The sequence below is a fragment of the Tupaia chinensis genome, unplaced genomic scaffold (assembly GCF_000334495.1).
Source record: "Tupaia chinensis unplaced genomic scaffold, TupChi_1.0 Scaffold000066_1, whole genome shotgun sequence".
NCBI classification, from domain to species: Eukaryota; Metazoa; Chordata; class Mammalia; order Scandentia; family Tupaiidae; genus Tupaia; species Tupaia belangeri.
Window position 1 is genome coordinate 9,869,327 of NW_006159525.1, and position 22,427 is coordinate 9,891,753.

Genomic DNA, 22,427 nt, shown 5'->3' on the forward strand with positions numbered 1-22,427 from the left:
CCCAAACTCGAAAGCAACCAGTAGGCCCCTCAGTAGGGAGGTGGGTAAACTGTGGAGTGTTCTCTAACTCTAGAAAGACAGGAGCTGTGAAGTCCTGAGAAGACATGGAGGAAACTTAAATACATAATGCTAAGTGAAAGTGGCCAACCTGAAAAGGCAGAATACTGTGTGAGTCTAACCACACGACATTCCAAAACAGGCAAAAGTGTGGAGATGGCAGGAGAGAGGGATGAAGAGATGGAGCTCAGGAGATTTTTAGGGCAGCGAGACCACTCTGCATGCGTAATATCGTAATGGTAGATACATGTCATTATCCATTTTATATACAAGCTCATGGAATGTACGTGAGAGTGAGCCCTACTGAAAACTGTAGATTTCCGGGGCTCTTGGTATGCCAGTGTCGGTTCAGGTACAGCAGATGTTCCTCTGGTGGGTATATTGATGGTGGGAGAGGCTATGCATGCCTGGGGCAGAGAGCACATGGGAAATCTCTGTACCTTCCCTCAGTTTTGCTATGTGCCTAAAAATTGCTCCAAAAGATATTTTTTTAACGATAAAAAGAAAAGAATGGAAAATGAATTGGAGTGCTTGAAAAGTGCTTGGGTATCAACGGATATCCAAGAGGAAAAGCCACCTGCAAAGTAATAGGACTCGCAGTGACGGTCACATCCAGAGAAATAAAACAAAAAGAGAGAAGGAGGGAGGGAATTAATTCAGATACTCCAGAAAAATAAAAGATGATACTTAAGAAAATGTAATCACAGCAGCCTAGTTCCCTCTATGGTGAGCAATATTTGTATCTTAATAACCAGGTTACCCAGCAAGAGGACAGTTCTCACCTACGTGGTAGTACAGGGTAAGGTGGAACAAGAGGGGGACCGCGGAATTATTTTAACCTTGTGCATGTATTTTGCTAATTAATATTCTAGACAGGCTTGAACTCAGCTGATCTGATGCATACTGCATTTGCACCTGGTCTGACACAGGTGGTCCACTCAGCCTTAGCCACTGCTGTAAATTCCAGGCCAGATAACCACACAAAATGTCCAGCTAGGGGGCCAGCAAATGGTGTAGCAGGTACATTGCTGGACTCCCACAGGGCCGATCACAGTTCGAGTCCCAGACCCAGTGGCTTGAAAATTATGTCAGGTGCATGCTCATGCATGTCCAAGATCCTGAGAGGAGAAGGCATTGTTATGTGACCATCCCTCTGGAGGGTGAGTTCTCATTTTTCCTCTCACTGTCTCTGTCTCTCTCTGGTGAATGCATTCACCCTAGGGCAAAAAACACTCAAAAAACACTATGTTTAGACATGGAGCTGCCCTGCACAGCACTATGTACATGGCAAGGGGCTGGACACATGTTTTAACTGAGGGATAACTTTCTTTAGGTACATCTCAGTAAACTATTTTATTTTGAAATCATAGATGGGAAAATGCTCTGAGAAGACAAAGCACTACGGCAATGCTCCTCAACTCCGGCAGTGCTGACATTTTGAGTCAGATAGCTTCTCGCCACTGGGGCTGACCTGCACCTCCAGGATTTGAGCAGCATCCCTGCCCTTGGCTGACTAGTGAAGACAACCTATGACAACCACAAACATTTCCAGATATTGCCCAGTGTCCCTCAGGAGCAAAGTCATCCCTGAGATCTACCACTCCACAGAAATGTGTGTGAGGGGGAGGACCCCATCCCACGTCACAGCACTTAGGAAAAGGATGCCAACTAGGGAAAAGCCCCTTGGACCAGGTGTGGAACGCCGCATGTTAGATCTTGCACATGAACAACTGTCCTTTTTGTTCCCTTACCCCAACATGGCTGTCTGCTTCTGGAAACCTGCTTGCTCTTCCCATGAGAAAATAGCCTGTGCTAGCCGTACGGAAAACCGCATCCGGGACGCCATCCTGTACCTGCTGCTGTCTTTGCTAACTAGCCCGAAACCCTTTTGTTTAGCAATGGAACTGGTTGCATGGAAACCCCAGTCCCCTCAGAAATAATTAACCTGCTTGATTCAGCTTCTGTAACTGCTTGTATAGACACCCCTGGTAACTGATCCCCTATAAAAAGACTGCTCAAACTTCGGTCAGGGCTGCAGTTCTGACTCTCGGCCCCAAGCCTCAGGGTGTAGTGGCTGGTCAGCTAATAAAGACTCCCTTTAAACTTAATCTGGCTTTGGCGGTCATTCATCTGGTGACACTCTACAACAAAGAGTTGTATAGTTTGGAAATCTTCTTTTAAGTTTTTGGAGGAAACACCTGCAGCGTCTGATTCGAAAGGGAGAAACACCTTGGGTAGCTGGCAGAGAGGGCAGGAGAGCACTCACGCTCTCCTTCTTCCCGGAACCATGCTTACAAGTGGCACATGCTCTAAAAACATTTGTTGTGGTAAATGGAATTGTAATTTAATTAGAAATTATGATTCCAACTATTCGACACACCAATTAAGGCAAAACTATGGAGACAGTGAAAAGATCAGTGGTTGTAGGACCCGCAGGTGGCATGGTGGTTAAGGCACAAGACTCCGACATGGCTGACTGCATTTCGAGTCCTGGGCCTGGTGGCTTGAAACTCACACCGGACACATGTGCATGCAAGCCCAACATTTCAGGGGAACAGAGGAGAAGGAATTGCAGTGTGGCCGTTCCCTGAGGGGAAGGAAGTGAGTTCACATACCCTATGGAAGAAAAAAAAAAAGTTGCTGTGGGTTGAGGAAAGGGGGAAATGATTAGGCAGAACGCAGAGGATTGGGCAGTGAAACAATTTTGTTCGAGGCTCTAATGGTGGAAATGTATCCTTGTGCATTTCTCCAAATTGGCAGATGCACAACCCCAGAGTGAACTCCAATGCCGACCTGGACGTGGCAATGGAGGCTCACCCTCTGCAGCAGATGGACCACTCTGGCCTGGGGGTTGACAGCAGAGCCAGCGATATGCTGGGGAGGAACTCTCCACATCACTGGCTCGATTTTTCTGTGAACCTAAGAATGCCCTAGAAAAGATTTTTTTTAAGTAGGCATGATTTAACCTAGACTTGGGGAGCTGAGTCACAGAGAGACTGTGGCTTACTTGGAGATGTGAAGTCAGCCGATGACAGAGGCTTTGGGCTCCCCTGCCCTCCACCTCATGAGAAGAGACAGGGATGAGATATGAGCTGACGTGAGAAACTCATTTTCAAATACATTATGGCAAGGACTTCCACTCCAGAGAGACCTTCCTAGGCAGTAATTTTTTTTTTTTCTATTTGACTTGTGAATCAAGGACAAGAGTAAATCTGAAAATAAATGACAAAACTCCATGACATTTCAGCCTGAAAACCGTATGATGTGTGAGAAGAGGCTTTTCGTGCTCAGCGTCTCCACATGAGATCTCATCTTCTCTTGCATCAGAGAACATCTGAAAACAGAAAGAGTTTCTCTGAAGCCAAGGGGGAAAAGCTTCACTCAGAGCTGAGGTCCCCTGGTACTGGGAGGACAAGAGGTGAGTTTCATCAGATGAGACTTTGGGGCAGATCATACTTGTACTTAAAAACTACTAGACTATGGGCCAGCAGGTGGCATGGTGATTACGGCACTGGATTTCCACAAGACTGACGGTGGTTTGAGTCCTGGATCAGCAGCTTGATAAATCATAACGAATAAATAAATACTTAAAAACAAACTGCAGATACTCAGGGTCTGCACCTGCCTGCCTGCCAAGATTTCAGTAATATCACCAAAATGCCATCACAAATGGAACGCGCCATGGAAACGATGATGTTTACATGTCACAAATTTGCTGGTGACAAAGGCCACTTGACAAAGGAGGGCCTGAGAGTACTCATGGAAAAGGAGCTCCCTGGAAAATCAGAAAGACCCTCTGGCTGCTGACAAATCACCGAAGGACCTGGACAGTGCTAAGGTAGCAAAGTGGGCTTCTAGAACTTCTTTTTGCTCGTTGCAGGCCTCGCCATTGCAAGCAATGACTGTCTTGTAGTTCACATGAAGCAGAGGGGAAAGAAGTTGGCAGACTGACTGATGACTCCTAGTCTACCAAGAGTTCTCCCATGGGGTCACTTAATCCACCCGCAGCTCCCCCTATATGAGGATTTCATGAGCGGATCAGAACCCTTAGAAAATGTACCAAAACAATCAAACTCTCATGGGAAAAGCAGAGAAAGAGAAGTTTAAATTAGGTGTCAGATAAGCTTTTGACTCTTAGATTGTTTGCATCCCCTTGCTTTAAAATATAAAATCCTTTTTTAGTTTCCCTCCAAAACACACTTGCTAGGTTAAAACAAGACTATTTTTAAAACAGGTTGTTTTATTAGAAGCACAAAATGAGGAAGGAGTAAATGCTGACATAGGCATTTCTACAAGGTCAGAGGTGTTCAATGAGGAAATAATACACTCAGGGTCTTGCAAAATTTTCCCAGGGAAGCTGGTGGGAACAACAGGAAGTTGCCACCTGCCACGTGTTTAGCCCCAGACAAGGTATTTAAAAGGTCCCTAGAGCAAAGAGCATCCAACCCATCACCTCTCTGAGTCCTCTCTCCTCACTTTGGTTGTCCTCTCTACAGATAACATGGGCTGCTGTGGCTGTGGTGGTGGCTGCAGTGGCTGTAGTGGCAGCGGTGGCTGCAGTGGTGGCTGCAGTGGTGGCTGCGGGGCCTGCAGAGGCTGTGGCAGCTGCACCACCTGCAGGTGCTCCCAGGTGGGCTGCTGCTCCACCTGCTCCCCCTGCTGCTGTGGGGGCTGCTGTAGCACCCCTGTGGTCTGCTGTCTCTGCACCTGCAGCTCTTGTGGCTGTGGCTCATGTGGCTGTGGCTGTGGGAAGGGCTGTTGCCAGAAATGCTGCTGCCAGAAGCAATGCTGTTGCTAAGTGGCTGGCCTGGCTCTGCTTCCAGGGTAAGGAATGCTTCAGCCTCCGCCCAGCCATGGTGGCAGGCTGCTAAAACATTGTCTCTACCGGCTAGGACCACACAGAGCTCTGGGACTGATCTAGGTTCAGTCTAAAGGCTGGGCTGGGTGACTTGTACCTGGAATCCAGAGATTCAGGAGGCTGAGGCAGGAAAACAGAAATGCTTGACTCTGCTTTCAGCATTCTTCTAAGACTTGCCTCCAGCCCTCCTTGACTGCTTTCCTGCCCTGTCTGCCACAGTCATTGGAACTGCTCCATCTGCCCCTGTATTCTGAGGAGCTGGGTTGTTTCTTTTCCTTCAGAGAGGAACCATGACAATCAACTTCTTCCCCCTGTACCTTTCAGGATGTAGCATCTGGGGTACCTATTCCCTTCACCTTGGTAATCCTGTCTGCACTTGAAGAAAAGAGAAGGCCCCGATTTTGAAAGGGGTGTGGAAAAGCTGCTTTCCTTTTACCCCTTAACTGAGGGGTATCCTAGCCGTGGTGGCCGCCCTGCCTCATCCCGTCCTTACCTTAGAGGACTTGCCTGGCATTGCTGGGCTCTGTCTGACCTTGCAGATCCCTGGGGTGCCTGGGTCCCACATGGCCGACAGTTCAAGTCCCCAAACCAGCAGTTTGAAAACCATGCCAGCTGGGAAAAGATGACATTCAAGCATGCATTGCAAAAAGACGATTTGACACCAAATGGCGAATCCCTGCTGTGCATTGTGAATGACTGTAAAGCAGGAAAAAATAAAAGAACTGCTTTTGTGTGCTGTAGTGACAGCTGAGGGACCCCTTGATGGTGAAGGTGGTCAGTCAAGACATCCGATAGGGGAAATTTCTATAAAAAGCAAATCCCGTAGGCCCTTCGAGACCTTGCTGTGGTACATGCCAAAGATGCGAACAAAGAAAATCCTGAATTTAATTTACATTTTGAAGAAAATACACAAATGGATTGCCAGCAGTACTGCTGAAAAGAATGCATTTATTTCATGTGTTTGGAAATTGAATCAGTGCTATCTCTGAAAGAAAATGGATTTCGTCAATGTTAGCTCACAGCTTTTGGAAGAGTAGAGAAATCAGAGCGTGACAGGAGGGGGTGAAGAAGCAGTTGGTGAATACCAAGAGTTAAACGCAAGGACAGAGCAGGATCCTGAGATCTTGATGGAAGGCTGTGAATCCGCCATCTCCAGTGCTGAGGCTTTTGCAGAAAGGTTGCCCGGAGAGCTGCAGGTGTTAGATGGGGCTGACATCCAGTCAGTTATGGCCTCGGAAAACAAGTGGCCGTCCTGATGAAGTTGCTAGATGTAGCTCTAACGCAGGGAGATCAGACTGAATAGAAACTGAACAGCTATGAGAAAACGCTCCGAAGTGTAAAAGAACAAATGGATCAGATTTCTGAAAGCAGAAATTCATCTCAGTAACACCGATAATGTAAGACTTCCCACAGAGATGGCGTTCCCTGTGAACCACACGGACCTCGCCAAAGCCCATATAAAAGCCCTTTTCTCTAAGAGAAGATGATGGGGATAGTGACTATGGAAGTTCACAAAAAAGAGAAAAAAAATGGTTATGAAGGCCAAACCTGAGAGAAAAGAAAAGAAAACGCCCAAACTCAGGCTGAAGGCTACAATGATCCCAAGTCCAGTGAAAGATAAAGGAAAAGTGGGTCACTCCACAGCTTCAAAGGCTCCAAAGGAAAAGATTCTTTCTCACAGAGAAGACAAGGAACCAGAAAGCTCTCCAGAAAAGAAAATATCTGCAAGCCCCCCACCTAAGAAATCTGAGGATAAAGGGTCTAAAGATGAAACCCAGTCTTGGGAGGGTTAACAGTGATGCTTAGGGGAGAGATTTTATTAGGAAAAAGAAAAAAAACTGAGAGGAAACCTACTTAAGGTAGTACATGGTTTTGGCTATGGCTTGACTCATGGGCTTTCAGTGCTTTTTTCTATTTGTTGACAATAACATCTCTTTCTGTGTGTCTTTTTGTCCGTTGGTCTTCTCTTTACCACCACTCACCTTTTCCAGTGAAAGCCATGACAAATTAATCACTGGATTGACTGCTTTATCTTTTTATTTTTAATGGAAGGTGTACCATAGCTGTAAAGCAATAAGATTTGAGGTGAGCATTATGGAAACTTTGATTTCTGCTACATAAGAGCAGATCAAACAGTAATTGAAAAAAATTAAAAGGGTTTTAGTGAAAAATGATTGCTTCTTTCTCTACCTGAACTTTTTCAAAATTGATTGGCATCTAATAAGAGTTTCTATGTCTATATATACAGTATAAATGTCTAAAAAAATTATGACTTGAGAATGAGACTGAGTGCACCATGAGAGCTGAGATCTAGTGATTTCAGCGATAAGAGCAATGAAGATGTTCTGCTGAGAATTTACCCTGGGAGAGCCCTTGTCTCCTTCTCTCTGTCTCTTTCTGCCTCTCTGTCACTGTCTTTTCATTTTTTTATTTTTCTTTTAAAAAAATTTTTTTAAGGTAAAGTTTTTTTCTTGGCTCTGAAATCTCCCTCCCCTGTCCCCTCTCATCTAGGCAAACAGAAAGGGCAGGCCAGAAGACTGAGTCCTCCACGAGAGCTGAGATTTAGTGATTTCGCCTGGCATGCAAGCGCAGCATGTGTTTTTCATTTTTTGTTTTCTAAAACAACAAATAAATAATTTTGTTTGTTTCCTTTTTCCATTTTTCTCTCTTTTTTTTTTCTTTCTCTGTTTTCTTATCCTTTTTCTTTTACCTCATCACTTCATGGCTAAGCCTTCCCCCACTGAGTGTCTAGACAAGTCTGAGTGAAAAGTTGCCAAATTCCGAATACTATTTGGGTCCTCATATTCCTCAACTCCCACTGAATCTGTGACACAAAGGGAGAAAAATGCAACACCAAAGAGTTTGCAGACCACATCCTCCTGTGTGCCTCTGATCGCTCAGAATGATCTTCTAGAAATTAGGAAGAAATGAATACTTGTCAGATGGCTAGAAATCACTGCAGGGGCACAAGAAATATGTGAAACCATGAAAATACCTCACCCCCAAGGAAAAAGAATAACTCCTCTTCATCCATAGACAGTACAATGGAACTCATGGAAATGTCTGATAAAGAATTTAGAGTCGTCATAGTGACAAAACTAACAGAGATGGAAGAGAAGAGAAACAATGAGTACCAGAAGGAAAAAAAAATCAATGAGTTCCAGGAGGTGAGGACGTTCTTGCAAGAATTGAAAGAGGAAATATACAACATAAAAGAGAATCAAATGGAACTGTTAGAGATGAAGGCTGTTAGAGATACAGGAAGTCAAAACCTCCTTTGAAAGTATTTTTATTTATTTATTTATTTATTTATTTATTTATTTATTTATTTATTTATTTGATGGTCCCCCTTTGAAAGTATTAAAAGCAGACTAGATCATACAGAGAATTGAATCTCAGATGTTGAAGACAGACTCACTGCACTAGTAAAATCCACCATGAAGACTGAAAAAACAACCCCCAAAAATGAGAATAATATACGAGAAATAATAGATACCATTCAACGTCCAAAAATAAGAATAATTGGTATCCCAGAAGGTGAAGAGACTAATAAGAGTATTGAGAATCTATTCCATGATATCCTGCAAGAAAACTTCCCAAACCTAGAGAAGCATTCAAAGATCCAGACCCAAGAAATTCAAAGGACCCCCCAAACAGGATCAACCCAAGAAGATCTTTTCCAAGACACATTGTAGCCAGAATGACTAAAACCACAAAGACAAGATACTCAGACTGACAAGAGAGAAACATCAAGTTACCTACAAAGGATATCCCATCAGGCTAACAGTGGACCTCTCATCAGAAACATTGCGAGCAAGGAAAGAATGGGAAAATATATTCAAACTGTTGAGTGAAAAACAATTTCAACCAAGAATCCTATATCCAGCAAGATTATCCTCCATATGGGGAGAAAAGACAAGAACATTCTCAGATAAATAAAACCTGAAAGAATTTACCAAGACCAGACGAGCTCTTCAAGAAGTTCTGAAGTGAGTGCTATACCAGGAAAAGTAAAGTCAGAGACACAGATGTAAGCGTTCTAAAACAAATAAGAAAATGGCCAGCTTAATGGTAGGGACAAGTCCAGAGCTGAGCGTTACCTTCCAGAATTTAAACAGAAAGATCGCACCACAACAGAAGATAAAGAACGTGAGTTTAAACTGGTGAAATAGAATGTTCTGACTTTTGACTAGAACATTACTCACCTTCTATGCTTTGTTTGCCAGTGTCAAGGAGTTTTGTCTTCTTTCAAGTTGTGGACTGGTCCAGAATCCTAACCTGTTTCCTGGCTTTAAGAACTAAGCAAAATTCTCTTAACATTTTTTTATTTTTATTTATTAAAGCTAAAACTGCCTTTCTTGAAATTAAAAAATGTATTTAAAAAATACCCATTTAGTGACCACAGTAAGCTATATAGCTTCAGCTATGTGCTATTTTATAGTATATTCATTCTACCCACAGAGTTTCATGCCTAAAGTCAACTTTTGTTCACAAATATGTGTATATATATAGATAGATAGATAGATAGATATCAGCTGAACTTACTATTGAAAATATTTAGATTAATTAAGATATTTTGTGAATCAATACAATGTGAGAAAGAATAAAGGAATGGAAAGCAACTGTAGAAACCAGAGGCAGGATGAGAGGAGATGGGAAATGGCAGAGAATGAATAGGGGGGAAAATATATATATACATATGTGTGTGTGTTGATGATAAAATGTGTGATTAACCCACTTTACAGTGTATTCTGGCTGGAAAGTCACATGTGGTATGCTGCACACTTTTCAAGCTACCAGGTCTGAGACTCAAACCCCACAGACAGCTGTGGAGGACCTAGCCACCTTAACCACCACATCACCCGGTTGGCCCTCCACACAGATGTTTGTGTACTTCGTATAGCCACATGGTTGAGTATCACTACAAGAGATCCTCAACTTATTTTCTAGGTAAATTGACCACACTTTCCACAGGGCTTTTTGTTTGGCCTCCTAGTAACATTTGACACAACTGATCACTCCCTCCTTCCTAATAAGCTTCTTCACCCTCCACCCTATCCCCCACTGCTGCTCCTTTCTTTCCTAGCTTCTGTGTTCTCCCTTTCCTGTAGATTCTTTCTTGACATTAAAGTTCTAAGTCGTGGGCCCTAGTCTCCATCCTCTTCTCTATCAAATCTACAAGTCTACTTGATCTATATTTTGTTCTTTTTGTTTTTTGTTTTTCCATAACAACACTTTTTTTTACAGAGAGAATTTGTAGAAGGCCACATAAGCAACTATTTGCACAGAGCAACTATTTGTCCAGTTTGTTCCCTTACCCTAACATGGCTGTCTGCTTCTGGAAACCTGCTTGCTCTTCCCATGAGAAAATAGCTCATGCTAGCCATACAGAAAACCGCACCTGGGACAACATCCTGTACCTGCTACTGCCTTTGCTAACTAGCTCAAAACCCCTTTGTTTAGCAATGTAACTGGTTGCATAGAAACCTCAGTCCCCTCATAAATAATTAACCTGCTTGATTCAGCTTCTGTAACTGTTTTCGCGTGAGAATCCTGCATACCTGGCAACCAACCCCTGTAAGAGGCTACCCCAAACTTTGGCTGGCACTCCAGTTCTGACTCTTGGCCCCCGAGCCTCAGGCTGTAGTTGCTGGTCAGCTAATAAAGGTGATTTTGTACTATATCTTTGTACTACAGCATTTTGACTATGGCTTTGTGACATGAGAGCAGTTGTAGAATTTTCCACTTGTAGTACTGGCATTCAAAAGGTTTTAGATTTTAGAGCGTTCCTTATTTTTCTCTTCTTTTTAGATTTTGGAGCATTTCAAACTGTAGATTTTCAGATTAAGGATGCTCAACTCAATAAATAACTTGAATAAATTCATGACTTTTAAGCATGTTTTTATTATGGGAAATATCAAATATACTTGATAAAAAGTGGAAAATAATACAATAGATATCTAAGAACCATCACCTAAGTCAACAATTATCTATACTTGGCCAACCTCTTGCATTCTATTACCCCACCCAGTCCCTTTCACCACTAGATCCCATAAAATCCAACCCAGATCTCTGCACATATACCAGTTTATGCTTCTATAAATGAATGAATTCCTCACCATCTTTCTCTGATTTAGACTATGGCCATGAGATGTCAGTGAAACAGATGTAAAATTTCAAGATCTGATTTGAGGTCACCTCTTGTCTAGAGGTATGGAGAGAATCAAGATTCCTTCAACCTTTAAGGAATTTCACAACATTCTCTAGAAGGACCCAGCAACTTGCAAGGGCCCCTGTGGCTCAGTGAAACAGGTACTCTGCACCCACGGTGCCACTCAGTAATTTACAGGAAGACTTTTCACAAGTAAAAAGCATGAGTGAAAAGTCCAAACCAGTAGGACAGAGCTCCAAGCCATTTGGGTAAATCTTAATCAATTTCACTTCTGCTAGTAGCTATTAGAAACCAAGCTGTGTGTACCTTTAGGAGAGGTTTTTCATTTCCACAAACAAACAGAAAAAAATAATTTAAAATTTATTTCTGATTTAATAAAAAATTTATAACACTTTTTTAAAAATTCTGCTTAATAAATATACTTTAACATATGAACTATTTTTAATCAGAAGATTTCAAAGTACCAGGAAACCATCCTACCCTTTCCAATACTAAAAAATACACAGTGATTATAAACATTGGCTCTGAAGCCAGGATCCATCAACTAAAATCCAGGCTTTTCTGTTTACTAGGCCTACTGCCTTCTGCCTCACTTTCCTCTCTGCAACAAAGACCATAGCAGTGCTCCTCCCTTAAGATTTTGGGGAGAATTAAATGGATTCATTGGGAAAAACATTTATAAATAGAGCAAATGATCAATTCTGGATTCAGTACATCCTGCTTTACTACTTTGATATTTAGCGTCAACTGATTAAGTTGCTCAAGCCAAATACAGAATTCCACAGGACAAACCGGACCTCAGACCTGTATTGCATCCTCAGGCTAAAAGGACACAGGAAGCCTTGATTAGCGTATGCAAACGAAGGGGCGTGGTCTTCCCCTTCCTGGCCGGGGCGGGCTCCCGGCCCCGCCCCTACCTAGAGTGTCTGATTCCACCCGCGGGTCAAGGGTGCTGGGCTGTCCCGGCAAGAGAGCGATTTGGTGAACAGGACCCCCACCCCTTCCTTAGGTAAGAGCATTTCCGGGGGGAGGGAGGTGAACGAATTGGAGAAACACTGCATCCCTCGGTCGCAGCGTTCTGTCACTCTTCCTCCCTTTAGAGAGCTTGGGCGGATTGGCACCTGGCTGCAGCCGGCGGCGCGGACCGACCTGGGTCACGCTGGACCCGGCGGGAGGAGGCCTCGCTCCTCCCCTCTCTCTGCGGCAGGCTCTGAGCACTTCAGCCAGCCTCGGGTTGGGGCTCGCCTAAGTAGGTGTGGCTGGAATCGTCGTGTGCAGTCTTCTGGAAAAGCAGGTTAAATAAAACCCTGATTGTAGTAAAACGCCAGCGCCCCCTTCCCATCGTTATACTTGTGTTCCCAGATTTTGACAGCAAAGAAATCTTAACACAGAATTCCAAATCCCCATCCCAGGATGGAAATTAAGTGCTCCCTCTTGAGGAAAAGAAAGGTGAACTTGAAACTGAGAGAGCAGGGGTGCTATTGAGAATGGCTTCCATCAAACTGAACAAAAGAGAAAACACGACCCCCCTTACAGTAACACTGCTGGGGAGGATACCCAACTCCTCAGAAAGCGGGTATACGTCTATTAAGTCAGTGTCGCTGCTGCAAAGGTGCGAACGCTTAGAACTCGTGGAGTGCTTCGAGTTTGCAAAGAGTGAAGGAAATAATGTTTTCTAAAGATACTCTCACTTATGTATTCTGCTCCTACTCATACTGGAACACATTGGTAGGCTCAAAAGGAGTTTTTTCTCTTTTACCTTAAGGCACGTATTTTAAATAAACCAAAACACAACCAATGTTCCAAATTTGTTTTTCTTCAGATCATCTTATAGTAACTGAAATGGACAAAAATACCTTTTTTTTTTCAGTCTTATTGGCAATAGAGCAACCATGATTTCTCAAGGTTTTGTGATGTTAAATGCAATTCAAGCATAAATACTCAAAGACAGATTTACTTGGTCTGTTGTCCCTTATCAGTTTTGGTGACATTATTTCTTGCATGTGTTTCTAAAACTACTGTCTCTGGAATATGTATGCCCCAAATTGTCAATTCTGATTGGATTTGCATGTGTGTTTGCTTGAGAAGGAATGGAAAAGGAAGTTTATTGAGTACCTACTATGATCCAAGAACCGGATTAAGTACCTGTTATGTTCCGGGTACCTATTACACTACAAAGACTGCTGAGACAACCTTGTGAGATCGGGATGATCATCCATGTTTTAAGAGACCTGGGGCAGGTCAGCTTGATAGTCAGTGGTTGAGGAAACTGGACCCTACATGGTCAACAGTGGTTCAGATCCCAGCCCTGGCAACTTGAGAAACACGCTGGGCACCTGTGCAGGTGTGCCCTGGACAGGATGGAGAAATGGAGGGGAAGAGACTGCAGTGTTACCATGTTTCATTGTGGGGTACTTTCTCCCTCTCCCTTCCTCCTCCTCGCTCTCTTTTTGTGGGAAACGCACACACCCTCTGGTGATATTAAAATAAATAAAATGCTAGTCTCTAAGGGGAAGAAAAGGATGTTAAAAGGAGACCTGGAGAGATTGTATTCATGCCATGGGCAAAGTTTGAGTCAGGAAGAATATAGGGCATGAGGCTGACCCACTCTAGTCACTGCAAACCTAAACCTGAGGAAAGAAAAACAAAGGCAAAAATAAACGAAATAAGCCAGAAGCTGGAAATGTTTGTGGTGAGATGTCAAAACACTCAGACAGCAACTTGGTAATTTAACAACTATTACCAAATCATTTAGGTTCAGGGGAATAAATGGGTAGTTACTTGGATAGGCTAGAGACAGAGTGAAGAGTAACTATTAATAGAATTAAAAGATAATATTTGGGAAAGGATCAAGTCATGAATCTCACTCAGATATAAAAATAAACACCGTTAAAGGACTTCTTTTACTCAGCAATGAGGAAACTGGTAAGGCTGTCACAACCAGATCAAAGGAGAACCCAAAGAATGGACACCTTCCTGGATCAGAAATACTGAGCAGTGAAGCGTAGACCATGAATAGCGAAGCTGGTTTCACATGGGGGAGGGAGGAAGAACATTGTCCTTTCCCTGGATAAAGCTTAATAGCCTGCTTATAGACAAGAATGATTTCCCATTGCTGTCAGTTGTGACAATTCCAATTGTAAATAGCTCAACATTTCAGGTTTTCCTTGAGGCACAAATTTGTCCTTGTGCCCTCATCTCCACTCATGCATCCGAGACCTGCATCCCGTTTCAATGACTAGGCTTGGTCAGCTGGCTTTCTACCTAAACCGTCCACCACAGTTTTGTGGTTATGTTAGGCATCGTCTTCCTGCTGCATCTAACAAAGCGTGCTGAGAGTAAACACGACTTGGGGAGGTACGATTAATTTATCAGCAAATGCCTCATACAAGTGAAAAGAAATGATACTTATATAATAAAATAGGATATGAAGTGTGCATTTTAAAGATCACTTTTTCTACTCTTCTGATTTTTTCTCTTGTCAGAGGGAATGTGCATTTGTGAAAGAGAGAACGGGGCATGATCACACCGCAATGTTTTCCTCCATTTCTCTATCCCATCTTCTAATCCGCAGGGCCAGGATTCTAATTGTGGTTGGGCATGCAGAATCCGGTTCCCTCCACTGTGCTTAGCCATTGCACTATAAGGTGAGGCCTCTTGCAATAGTTTTGACCAAAAGCAGAACTCTTCTGGCCTTTGTACTGATTACCTGGCCTAGTTCACACCTTTTGAAGTTGCGTGGAATGCCTTAATTCAGCAAGATTTTTTTCCCTTTTTTTTTTCCAGGAGTGAGGGTGGGGATTTGACACAAAGGATTTTGAATTCAGTGATAGTTTCTGAGAGTCTATGTCACTTATTGCAAAATTCAAGAGAAACCAGTTTACTTTAGTAATGACATCCAGAGAACAGTGGTTCTGATTTGTTTGCCTCACTAACCATTTGTGTTTCAGAAAGATCTGAATCTGGATGTCTTTTTTTCTTTTTTTCTTTTAATGAGATTACAAAGACTGGCTGAGTCTTGCCCCTGTGAAGGGGCAGGCTCAGTGCGAAGGGGCAGGCCCAGTAGAAGGGGCAGGCCCAGTACGCAAAACCTTCAGCAAGGGGTGGGCTTCTGTGTGTAAAGCCATTGCTCCTTGTCTGAAGAACTAGGAAGCAGAACTCCAGGAAGAGGAAGGGTCACCATGATTGGGATTTGCAGCAGCCGGTAGCAGGAAGGAGCAGAATTTGGAGCGAAAGGCAGGAAGCCAGTCCTGGTTCTAGAAGGGAATAAACCCAGGACATGGAAGGAACAGGTAACCCCAATTCTATCTGCTTTAATTAGAGGAATATTATTTGTGGCCACATTTATGAAGTGTGGTGGCTATCCTACCTTTGGTTTCTTTCTATATTGTCTACAGCAGGTGCAGTCTTAAAGATCCTATTCAGGCTAGCCCATAGCCTAGGGGTTAACAAAGCTGGATCCACACGGCTTGCTATAGTTGGAATCCGGGCCACTGGTGGCTTAAAAACATGCCAGACATGTGCATATGCCCCAAATCCTGATTAGAAGGGGAGATAGAGGAAAGGAATTGAGTTTATTGATTTCTTCCTTGAGAAGGAGAGACAAAGGAAGACAGCACTTTTAACAAGGTCATCACACTGCAACTCATCCCTAGCATCAGCCATGGGTGCTGGGCACGTGTGTGCTGGCACACTCACAGAGGTCTCTGGACACGAACCCTGAACCTTCCCATGCGGGTCAGCCCTGCAGAGCCTGGTGCTTCACATGGGGTTCTTTATCGAAACACAATTTATCATGGTTTTTCTTTGAAGGTCAGTCCCTTTTGTCATTTCAGGGCAATATTTGCTAGTCGCTGGGTCATGAAGATGCCTTCTTCTAGATGGTAGGCTACGGTAGTAGTTTGTTATTTCAAATTAGCTTTTGTGTATGGAGCAAGGGAAGCTGTGACTGCAACTTCATCTTAGGCAAGAGGAAATCACAGCCAAAATGTAACAGCTTCCTAGAAACTGGTGGGACCGCCGTCCAGACCTGACGTGGCCGCACTGGAATCGTGGGGAGGGAGGGCGGGGAACCCTCGCCCCATGCCGTGCCTTCCTGCAGCACCAGCTTGCCTTGACCTCCGCTAGTGGCCTCTCTTGGCTTATTTGAACGTTTTACTCCAAGCTATGTTCTTTTCTATTTCAGTAGTAAGTGGATTAAAAGGCAGAAGAAGTCGTTTTACTCTGATTTCAGCTAAGAGCAAACATTTCGGTGTTGAGTAGTCAGCCTTTTAGTCAGACTTTTCACTGTGGCAGTGAAGGCCCTCATAGACAGAAGCCTGAAAGATATGCAGAATAGGACACGCATTTGACCTCTGTCCAAATTCCTGTCATAGGCAGTTGCAAGTTCCAGAGTGGAAGGAATGTGTTTCATAATTCTTAATAAGTACCTTTCCTAACACCTGAATTTACACAAATGAGGGTGTCTTAGAGTGAGGCCAGTCACCAGAGAGACACTGTGATTAGAGGATTAGAACTTCCAGCCCCACCACAAATCCCCAGGAAGAGGGCGAGCGGTGGGGTTGGAGATCAAGCTCATGAAAATTCCCGAACAGCAAGGGTTGATGAGCTCAGGGGCTGCTGAATACTTGGGCAAGTGGAGGGTGGTACCCTCACGAGGGCATGCAATCTCTGCACCCCTTTTCCTTGAACTTTGCCTTACTCATCCTTGCATCTGGCTATTTATCCGTATCTTTTGTAATATCCTTTATGATACACCAGTAAGTGCAAGTGTCCCCCCTGAGTCTTGTGAGCTGCCCAAGCAAAGTAATCAAACTCAAAAAGAAGACAGTGAGAGTGCAGTTGATAGGTAGTTGGTCAGAAGTATAGGTACAGTGTACTTGGGCACCTAATGTGAAGGCAGGCTTGTGGGGCTAAGCCTGGAACTTGGGAATCTGACGCTACTCCCTGGTGGATGGTGTCAGCACTGAATTGAATCTAAGTCACTCAGTTGGTGTCTGCTGGAGAACTGCTTTGTGGTGTGTGTGGAAAAACCCTGCCATACCTGGTCACAGAAGTGTGTGAATAGACAAGAAAAGTTTGATGTTTGCTTCAGTAACAAATACTGGCTCAAACTTCATTTTTTAAAAAGGCATTTGCCCTTGGGACCTGTTAGAGGCATAGTGGTTAAGGTGCTGGACTTCCACATGGTTGACCACGGTTTGAGTTCCAGACCTGGCAGCTTGCAAATCACACTGAGCATGTGTGTGTGTGTCCCCAAACTCCCCAAAGGAGAATGGAGGAGAGGGGACTGTGGTGTACCCATCCCCCTGAAGGGTGAGTCTTGCTTCCTCTCTCTCTGTCTCTCTCTAGTGAGTGTACACACGCTGTGGAAAAAGAAAAAAATCTTTAAAAAACAAACAAGCAAACAAACAAGAAGCATTTGCCCTTGGGGTCAACTACAATAATTTGCTAACAACATGTCTCTTGTCCAGCTGCTCAAATCCTTTGGAATTTAGAGTCTGTGAGGTTCATGTAACTTTTAAATGATGAATTTCATGCTCTCTTATTTGTAGTAGGGATTTTGCTTGCAACAAAGGTCTGCAGTGATGTGACAATGCAGCCGGGTCACATTGCAGATGCTGGCCATCTCCTCAGGCACCCTCTGTGAGATGGCTGGAATGACTAGAGAGGGAGGGCAGGGATTAGTTGAGGACTGGGGATTCTAGATCATTTTTTTAGAATTATTGACCTCTGGGCTAATTCCAGCAGTATCTTCTAAACAAACATGCTAAAGGATTTGATTCCTTTCTGCTGACCTCTTCTCTTGTTCTGCAGGCTGTCAGTTGTGGGAAACTGTTGCAAAACCAGGTTTGGGATGTTTCTTTGCTTTCAACAAGACATCTTGCCATTTGCCCCAGGAATCCCAAAGCTCTGAATACTTTGGCTATGGGAGAATCCCATCCCTTGTGAGCGGGAGATGAGTGGAGCAATGATAAGCAAGGCTCTTCCTTAGCTAGGAAATCCACCCAGGCCTCAGGGACAGGGAGCCAGGAAACCCACCAAGGCATGCCAGTTTTTACAGTGCTGCTTTTTTTTTTCTGTGTTTGTTTTCTTTTTAAAATTGGCCAGAGGGTGCATGCACTCACCCAGAGGGAGACAGAGAAAGAGAGTGAGAGAAAAAGCACTCCCCAGTGGGGTATAGTCATGCTACAATCCCTTCTCCATTCTCCATTCCTATGAGATTTGGGGCATGCAAATACATGGGGCATGTTTTCAAGCTTCCATGTCTGGGATTTGAACCATGGTTGTCCATGTGGTATCTGACTTCCTTAACCATCAGGCCATGGGCTGGACCTATTGTCTTTATAAGTTGCTTGTCCTATATAAATGGAAAATACACTTAAAATATGGTGGCATATTATTATTATTTTTTATTTGAGAGAGAGATTTTTGCTATTAGGGTGCTCACCAGAAAGACAGAAATCGAGAAATCATCTCCCAGGGGGCATGGCCATGCTGCAATTCCTTCTCCTCCCTTCTTCTCTCAAGACTTGGGGCACACAGGTACACACACTTGGTATAAGTTTTAAGTCACAGGGTCTGGGACTCAAACCATGGTCTGCCATGTGGGAGTCCAGTGCCTTAACCACTACGTTACCTGTTTGCCCCAGCCATCGCATTTTTAGTTAAACACACTCACAGGCACATACGCACAACCGAAAGTCTAGGCAGTATGATGTGTCCATGCCTAGAATCTTGATAAGGTCCAAGCTGGTTTAGTCCCAACATGGTTCCAACCACATGTATCAATGACACTTGGAAATGTTTATGTCCACAGTCATGGAAAGAGGTCTTGCAGTCAACATGAGAAAATTGGAGGTTTCTGAGGTGGTATTAAAAAATCAGGTAAACACTTATGATTATTGTCATAGCATTTGTATAGGAATGAGTGTTGGCCTGAAACCATGTGGAAAGTCTTAAGGATGTGGTTAAATAATAATTTAAGGAACTACTTATAAAGTTGAGAAAGCCAGTAACAGTAATAATTAGAATAAAAGAAAAGGGGAAAAAATTAAACTCTGATCCCAAGAGATAACAAGCATATAACAGGTGGCATTAGAAAGAATGTCCCTGGGCCAGCAGGTGGCACAGAGGTTAAGGCAGCTGGCTCTCACCTGACCAGCTAGATCCCACATGCCCAACTATGCAGTTGGAGTCCTGGACCTGGCAGCTCAAAAAACACGCCAGGTGCATGTGCATATGTGCCCCAAATCCTGAGAGGAGCATGAGTAGAGGGGACTGTGGTGTGGCCATCCCCCTTGAGGGTGCTTTCAAAAGAAAAATCTACATGTAGGAAGTAGGATTAGACATTCTAGCAGGAGAACTGCCCGTTTTCAAAAGACTACAACACCCCGCATACCCTGAAGAAGGAGAAACAGCAATTAAATTTGTGGTATCTGTGAAAATAGGCCAAAAGTGGAGACTGAGAGAAGCTGGGGACTTCCTTACGGGACAGATGGGATTTTTTTCATAAAATGAGAAATATTTACATTGCCCTACCAGCAAAAGAGAAAGGAACATATTATTCCCCAAGTAATTCAGAGGGTCACTTAGAACTCGAAGGTGGCGCTGGTCTGTGGGGCACATTCAGGTTCACACACACTCGCTGTTTAATCCCGGGCCCACGTGGTGAACCACAGGTAAGTCAGAGGCTTCTGTCTGCCGGGGGCAGAGGTGGGAGACTGGCTCGGAGCCAGAGTGGCTCAGGAATGGAGCCAAGGCCAGAGCACAAAGCTCACCTCTCCTTTCTGTTATTGCTACTACCCTCCTCCCTGCTGCATGTCCAAGCCCACCAGAAGGAGCAGCTAAAGAATGCAGCCTTTCTTGTTACCTCCAGAATCTTCACTGAATGTTTCAAGTCATGATAGTCTGATAGATTGGCCTTTGCTTGGGTAAACGTCCCTTTGGTTTTGTATTGTTTTGTTTTTAATCTACTTACACGTTGTTCTTAATTTTTTTTTTCCTGGTGGGCATGTATGCTTGCCAGAGAGAGACAGAGAGAGAGGGAAAGTGAGAGAGCACCCCAATGACCATGCCACAATCCCTTCTCCTCCATTCTCCTCCCAGGATTTTAGGTAGGCACGCACATGCACCCACAAGCCTCCAGGTCCAGGACTTGAACTGTGCAGTCTGCCATGTGGGATCTAGGTGCCTTCACCATGCCATCAGCTGGCCCATGTTCTCATAACCTTTCTTTCAAATGGCAATGGAACTTTTGAGCAACGTGTGAGAATTACTCATACAGCAGCACCTTTCAAAGGGAGTATCTTCTTATTTGGTAAGCACAGAAAATGAAGGGGAAAGGTAAATATCTTGCTTTCAGAATTCTCAGCTCAGAAAAATCAAGTACATCATGTACTCAAGGTAGAGTCAAGTGAGGCAGAGGGAAGTTCAGAGTGTTATTCAGAAGGCGGGTAATATGGGGTCAAGATGGAATTTACGAATGGAAAGATGTCCATTCCAGAATGGCATTTTGCTGTTAAGACTGTGGTCTACCCAGCTGTAACAAAGTGTTCTATGGGGACATTCATCGGTGTACTTACGAAGTGTGCAGCTTTGTTTTGTTTTGTTTTTTAGATTTTTTGTCATGGGATGTGTGCACATGGAGAGAAATGGAGAGAGAAGGAAAGTGAGAAATCCTCCCGCTCCTCGCAGGAGGACGGCCATGTCATAATCCCTTATTTTCCATTCCCCTTGGGATTCAGGCATGCATACAGGCCCAGCATGTTTTTCAATCCACTGGGTCCAGGACTTGAACCGTGGGGTTGACCATGTGGGATCTAGTGCCTAACTACCATGCCACCTGCTGTCCCAGGATGTGCAGGTTTTTAGTCTGTTCTCTCCACTATGACTTCTAACCTAGTGGCAATGTCCCGTGTAGGATGGTAAACACACATGTACCTTTATATATTGATAACCCACACAGAAGTTCCAGAGAAAAAGCTAAGTCTTATTCTGCAGTGCACTCTAATATTTAATATCTTTTCCCACATTTTTAAAAATAGATCCCATTTATAACCCATAAGTTTTTGGACACCACAATCTGAAAAACTTTATTTCAAAATAAACTGGCATTGAAATTTTGATGCTATAGCCAGGGACTCTCAACACAGTATGAGAGGAAAGATTACTGGACTTGGAATAAAAAAAAAAAAAAAAAGAAACTGAGCCCAAATCTGGGCTCTATTTTTAAACATGAAAACCACACAAACGTTATTGCCTTTGGCCCGCCATATTGCTACTGTAAAATGAGGACAATACTACCCCTATCTACCTCACAGACTTGCCAAGGAAAATTCCCCCTGGAAGTTCTCAATATGAAGCCATAATCTTTATTATGAATGTGTTTGTAAGGCGGCATGGTGGTTAAGGCAGTTGTGTCCTACAGGGCCAACTGTTTAGTTCAAGTCTCAGACCCAGTGGCTTGAAAAACATACCTGGTGCTTGTGCATTTGTGCCCCAAATCCTAAGAGGAGAATGGGTATGGGATTGCAGCATTGTCATCTCCTCATCTCCCTTGGGGGGTGTTTCACACCCTCTCTCTCTGTTCCTTGCTATCTCTCTGGCAAGCACATGAGCCTATAGCAAATTTAAAAAGCAAACAGATAGACCCAGAACTTCATCCTCTCACTGTGGATGGTTGTCAGAAGTTCATACCAGTGACAAAGTCAGGGAAGGAGGCAACAGAATGAGGCAGAGTGGAGTGAGTGAAAGAATCTCAGTGGGTGTTAGGAGGACTATATTCAAATCATGACCATGTGATTAAAATCCAGATTTTTAATATCTTGGATCTTCTATTTACTTTTTCTTGAAATTTGGAAAAATAATACATATTGTGAGGCTTTAATGAGATAATATGCAGAAAAACTTCATGCTCACAATAAATTAGTTTCCCTCTTATAAATTACCTCAGAAGCATTAACCACACTTAAGGCCAGCAAAAACATGCAAGCTTTATGACCAAGTAGATTTTGATCTATAGGACTAGGAAGTGGCGCAGCGATAATACAACCAGACCCCCAGGGAAAGGTCCTGCGTTCACGTCCTGGGACTTCCGGAGCACACTGTGCACATGTACGTGATCCAGGCCAGCTGGGAGTGGGGGTGGATCGTGGAGTGAAGACCCTGTTGGAGATTTCTGTCTTTGTCTCTCATGAAAGAAAGAGAGAGTGAGAGAGAGAAAAGACAGAAAAGACAGAAAAGAGGAAAGAAAGAGAAAGAAAGAAAGAAAGAAAGAAAGAAAGAAAGAAAGAAAGAAAGAAAGAAAGAAAGAAAGAAAGAAAAGAAAAAAAAAGAAAA

General features: G+C 43.6%; 1 protein-coding gene and 1 pseudogene across 2 annotated transcripts in view; both read left to right on the forward strand.

The window, feature by feature from the left end:
- The first annotated feature begins 3,714 nt into the window (after nt 1-3,714).
- LOC102477796 (protein S100-A10 pseudogene) lies at nt 3,715-4,008 on the forward strand (annotated as a pseudogene).
- Nucleotides 4,009-12,023: 8,015 nt separating this feature from the next.
- The window catches only part of SLC19A3 (solute carrier family 19 member 3), a 28,798-nt gene continuing 18,394 nt past the window's right edge, over nt 12,024-22,427 (forward strand). For both annotated transcript variants that reach the window (XM_027766442.1, XM_006141934.3), the window contains exon 1: nt 12,024-12,096. The gene's annotated coding sequence lies outside the window, so the exon portion shown is untranslated. The remainder of the gene's footprint in view (nt 12,097-22,427) is intronic.